This window comes from Gavialis gangeticus, unplaced genomic scaffold (genome assembly GCF_001723915.1).
Source record: "Gavialis gangeticus isolate Ggan-Ray unplaced genomic scaffold, GavGan_comp1, whole genome shotgun sequence".
Lineage (NCBI taxonomy): Eukaryota > Metazoa > Chordata > Crocodylia > Gavialidae > Gavialis > Gavialis gangeticus.
Window position 1 is genome coordinate 14,785,343 of NW_017728998.1, and position 6,000 is coordinate 14,791,342.

Below are 6,000 nucleotides of genomic sequence, written 5' to 3' on the forward strand. Positions count from 1 at the left end.
ATGCCAGACAACGTACCAATACAGAACAAAGAGAAGTCACTTCTTCAAAGAGCCTAGAAGATAAAGTAATGCAACTTGTTTTATTGCATTTTGTCTCTAGCAAAATGACTGGCTATTTATATGTCTAACTGCTTGAAAAACTATGACTATGAAAGAAAATATGCATTCAAATAAGCATAACTACTTCAGAAGGTGTTATGTGCTTCTCTCTTGGAGTGTCATATTTACTTTAAAAAATAAAATTAAGAGATTTGTTTCCTGGTGCATGAGAGTCAGATTTCCCACTGATCTGTCAGAGGGTCGGTTCACTTCAGCACAGTTTTTCTGAGAAGCTTGTTTTTCTAGCTCAGAACGGGTAGAAGAAGAATGGCAAATTCCATTTGAACAACTAAGGTGGTCTAGAAGATTATACATGAGAGATAAATACAGTCAGATATGCATTTAGTCAGTTTGCACAGAAAGCAGCAGAGCAAACTGAACCCTTATTTTTTATTTTATTTTCTTCAGTCCACAGCTTAAAATGCTTTTCTTTTAAACTAAAATAGAAAGCTACATTACATATACATTTAATAGTTTTGGTTGGTGCCAATCTCTCAGACCACTGCTCATTTTTATGAAGGCACATTACATTGTAATTCCAAAGACCTATATCACTTTTAAAGGAGAAAGGGAAAAATGCAAGTTGTGCATAACATGGATAGAGCTCATAAAAGCCAGGCAGATTGGCTTGTGACTGAGAATAAGGTGTTAACTATCCTCTGTCTAGGGCATTGTGTAGTATCAGAGTTCCAGCAGCTAAAGATGTACTTATCCTATACTTATTGAAATGTATTTAAATATTAATGGAGGACATAAAGATCATGCTTTCTTGCTCTTTTACAGGAATTTGTTAACATATGAGATAAATCATCCTTGTATTTTCCCTGAGTTTCTTTAGAGAATGTTTGCTGTCATGCACATAATTAAGAAAGGTAATATCAAGTAAACTCCTTTTGTTTCTACATGTCACCTCACCAAAATCAAATAAAATGATGCTTGGTCCTTCACATTATAAAGATTGCATGTATACAAAGTTTCACATGACATGTGGATAAAACCTGAGGATTAAAGTCTACATAGAAAAGAAAAGCAAGCACTGCTGGACTTTGCTGCCCTAGTGGTTTTCTTACAATCCTCTAGCAGCACCATATGAAATTAGAAATTAGGGGACTGATCTTGCAGCACTGAAGTCAATGGGAGTTTTGTCACTGACTTTAATGAGAGCAGAATAAGTCTTTAAGTGACATGCTTTGAATTTACTATTTCTATGGTTGCAAAGCTGAACTAATTTTCTCCTCTGGGTTACATTCAAGGCACATTCCCTTAGGTCAAAGACCACAGGCTCACAAGCACTGTACTGCCTGTCTCAGACTTCACTCAGGGCAGAAATTAAGGTTCAGTTCTGGTTAATTGAAAGGAAATAAGGAGCAGATACAATCACTCCATGAAAGACTGTAAAATATGTTTATTTCCTTGCAAAGCCAAATTAATGACTAGCACTTCTCTGCTAAAAATAAACAAATTTACTGAGCTTTGTCTTATATATGTATGTTTATGTGATTAATATCATCGGTGATAGAGAGAAGGTGATTAAAAATGGATTTAAATTAACAGCAGAGTTCTTCAAATTAGGTTGTGCAGTGGTTCCTAGAATTAAGCTGCTTGGCTTCAATACATGCCACCAAGTTGAAAAGTCTGAAACATCTGAGAGAGGCCACAAACTAAATATTGCTGAGATATGCCGCTTTCCTAAAATTCAAAACTAGTCCAGCTGGGGAATGGAAGCCTGAACACACACACACAATGTATTGACAAGCATTTTATGTCTTAGCATGTTGAATATTTAGCGAGAAAACACTGGTTTGCACATTCCCTAGGAATGGAGCGGAGGCTCCTCAATAAAGACTGTAATAAGTTTGCATACCTTGGGCCAAAATCCTGTTTGCTTTAGTAATTCAGAGCCCAATCTACCTGCAACTCTAACTAGACAGGAGGGGAGCAGCTGGTGTTCAACACCTTGCTGGATCAGTTACTCCAGTAGTAGAAGATCCAATGAGCTACTGATAGCTAAGGACAGTACTCAGATGAGTAAAGCTCCCAAGAATTACCCCCCTGACAGTAATCAGATGCGATAAGTACTTTATGAACCATTAGCACACTGGTTTCTAAGTCAGCTTTCTCTTCCCACTTCAGATGTCATGACCAGCCCCTAGTAAAATTGAGAGAGAAATGTTTTAAACTTAAACTGTATTAATAGTTGAAATGCCACTATACTGATGCTATTTATTTGTTGATCAAACTCAGAAATGTACTGAATATGTTCAAGGACTAGAGGGAAATATTTGAAAATGTAAAATGAGTGGCACTTTCTTCTGTTCTATTTCTAGAGGGTAAATTTGCTCAAATGGTTATGTTTAGAAAGCTGTGAAGTGTGCCACATTTTCTATGGCAACAACACTAAGAAAAACGTTGAGTTTCCATCATCTAATCTAATTCTGTTGATGCAGTCTTCTGGTAGCAATGATGCTTAAAACATTTCAACACAAACCTTTAAGAGCATTCCTTCCTCACTCATGAAATTTGGTTTCTATTATTTTAAGTTCCTGGTTCACAAAGTGTTCTGCAATTTTCAGTAGTGCAGATATAACCAAGGTTCATATGTTCAGCCCACAATTGTTATTAATAGTCTATCGAAAAGGTCAACCTTATATGGTCTTATACTGCAGTAGCCTGAAGGTGGAAAAAAATACAATAAATATGTAGCTTGTATATACAGTGAAATGGTGGCTGATTAAACAAAATGCTGTCCTAGCCATGAAGGTGTTTATATTATGTAGCATTAGCACTTGCTTTCTTATAAGCCTTGTTTATAGATGTAGTCAGTGCTGTCACAACACCTGGAGATTTGCAGCACCACAAGCTTTCAAAATGTACTTTATGTGGACTCTGTCTCTTGTCAAAAATCCTTTCTTGTGCACAAGAATATCTAGATCAGTAATTTCTTCAGTCTCACCCCCAAGTCTATTTCCATGCTGGGAAGTAGAAGTGTTTTGCTGCAAGCTGCCTTTAATTTCTAGTATACAGTAAGGGTCAAGTGGGTGACACACAGGCCCCTAATTCCAGCCCTTGGTGAAAAGTCCTAGGCAAAGTATGCAAGGTGTAGCGAAAAGGCACTCAGATCTTCAGAAGTCAGCCTATCTAAGAAGGATCTGTTCAAAACAGAGAAAGCTCAAACAAGAAAGCACCTCCAATGGTGATACACCTACATCTACATCATGTTGCATGTAGTCCATGTATTTCTACATGCATACCAATACAGACCCACACATTTTTAAAATGTAGTTTAAATGCACCTTCTTTTAATGTTGCAAGTAAAAAGCAGCGTAATCAATCCACGTATTAATTCTGTAGTGAAGTAATACCATTGGGATATTTTATGGGGATATAAAAGAAGAGATAAGGACACCAGCACCCTGATAACTCTTTAAAAGACTTTTTGGAAGGCAGAGTGGGTATGGGCTGGCGTGATCAAAGTGGTCTGTAAAAGCACCAAGAACACTGTCCAAGGAGGCTTCCCTTGAACAGCATCATCAAGATTTTTTTTTTTAAGTGAAATGGCTAAATATCAATGGGAAATGAGTCCCTGTATATGCTCCAACTCCATTAAAAGAAGCAACATTTGTCAAGCAATCAAACGTAACAGTGTTTGGTCACTGACTTTTCATAAAGGTGAAAATTCTCCCAAGTTATTCACACGACCAGCAACTAATTTTAACAAATTATTCACTTGTAGACCCTAACATACTTGCTTTCACAAAACACGGCTTCAGGGTATAGTAGCCTCTGCTCTAGGAGGCCCTCAACTTGCAAAAAGCCACCGAGATTGAAGTCCTTTAAATTCTATCATATAAAATAAGTCCTGCTGAAAACGCGGCAAGTGCTTTAATAAAGAGCAATGATGTGTGGGACAATCAGCAGTATTAAGAGGTGAAAGTTGTGGCTCATTTTACATTCGCCGAGGTATAGCAGAGAGGTTGAATGAAGCAAAACCCTACACCAGGCTATTACATAAATATCAGTTCCCTGCATAGGAGTTTTTCAGTTGAAGTGCTCATACAATGAAGCCAGGAGGTGACACTGTAGAGAGCTTTTGGCTTTTGATGTTATCACATTTAGTATTTGTGCACCTGACCACTAATGCTTTTGTGTGTGTGTGCAAAGAACACCATTGCAGGTACCCCCTTTGGATCATTTGTATTTGAGGGAGATAGCTGAAAGGGACCATTACCGATCATTTGTAATTCTATCTTATATTTACATGCTTATTATTTTTAGTGACTCTAGATTGACTGAGAAGCCAATTGTGAAATATCCTCCTGTTCAGAACAATCAGACGGCTGTAGGGGAATATCTTCAGATTGCAATCATATGGAGGTATCGCATATTTCTCTTCATCCTCACTGCAAAGAAACTCTTCAGGAATTTACAAAAGAGGATGAGTAAAGTTAAGAGGATTCTTTATCTATAGCTTTGGTAGTTATCAGCTATATTCTTTAATTGAAACTGAAGTGAGCAGCTGTTAGCTTCCTTTCTATTAAGCACTAATGTTGTAGTTTTGAAACAATAAACAGTTAATGTTATTTGATTTCTTACATTCAGCCACCCAAGAAAACATCTGGCAATGAAACCGGGGGAGACAAATGGCTAGTCACTTATGAGCTCATCAAGTTGACTGTTTAAAGGTGTCAACCTTTATGAAAGTTAAATATGTAGTTATTACAGTCAGGGGAAAGGAAGATGCAAAGCGTGTGTGTGTTGAGGGGGGTTGTATGTGTGTACATGCACGGGCACCAGGAGGAGGGACAGAAGGATGGAGAATGTGCTACCTGTTGGCAACCAGAGCCAAATTGCACTGGATGAGCCAGTTTGGACTGACTCCATTCTGTTTAGTCTGGTACTAAATGTCATCTGTTTAAATTGCCAGAGATTTTAGATATGACAGTATGGCTATAACCACAAAGCAATCCCTGTTTAGGTTAAGTGGTGTCACCTTCATGGGAGCAGGCAGTGGCTAAATAAGGATTTGAGTTAATCTCTTCTATATGATCCACAGAGAAATTGCTGTGGGTTTTTTTGCGTTGAAGCTTTGCAGCCCTGTAGCCTGATCCGGTGCCTCTTACGTCCCCCAGCGAAGCACAAGACTTGTAGATCTAGCGGGGGTGCTTTCTGATAGCTCAGGTCGCCCGATTGGGATGTTACTGCCAAGCAGATGTTATATCCAAGCAGTCTGTAAGAACATGTTATTCCTCTAGCCTTCCTCAAACAGAGGATGAAGCGTTTAGTGAACAGCCGGCTTTAGGGGTCGACAGAGTCCTGCATTTCTTCTCTAGGAGCATTGGTAATGATGCATCTAACAAGCAGCTGAAGCAAAGGGGCTTTCTCCCTCTTGCAACTTTGAGCTGGGTGCCTTCTGCATTTAGTCAACAAGGCCAGGGAAAAAAAGCAATTTGAGGGATGGGGATGACTCCTGGCTCCTTACCCCTAAAGCTTCCTTGCCACCTCAGCTTAGAGAAAGGCAACAGCATTCCTGGGATACTTTCCTTCTCTGAAAGTGAGAAAGGGGCAGATAGCACCATGTCTATATATTTATTGATTTGGGGGCTGGGGTGATAAATGGGGGGGAGGGGGGGATTTCCCCCTCTCCCTTTATATTTCTTCCAGCCTCCTCCTCCATCATTTACATATCTGGCTGGTAGGTGATTTTTATTCTCAGCACGAAAACTGCAATCTATTTCAATGCATGAATGCAGCCCTGCATCTATTCAACACAGTGAAATAGCCCTGAGATTTATTGTACTAAATAAGAAAACAAGGAGAAGAAACACTCTCCTTAGCCTAGTGGGCAACCCACTGCCATACAAAACTCCTTCTGATCCTCCAACAGAGAAAAAGAAAAGGGGG

The 6,000-nt window shown here is 39.0% G+C and overlaps 1 protein-coding gene across 4 annotated transcripts in view; it reads right to left on the bottom strand.

The window, feature by feature from the left end:
- CDH8 (cadherin 8) overlaps positions 1 to 6,000 on the bottom strand; it is a 251,091-nt gene that overhangs the window by 239,328 nt on the left and 5,763 nt on the right. The window contains exon 2 of one of the 4 annotated variants that reach the window (XM_019505528.1): positions 5,579 to 5,644. The exons of the other annotated variants lie outside the window; for them this stretch is intronic. The gene's annotated coding sequence lies outside the window, so the exon portion shown is untranslated. The remainder of the gene's footprint in view (positions 1 to 5,578; positions 5,645 to 6,000) is intronic. 4 annotated transcript variants of the gene reach the window in all.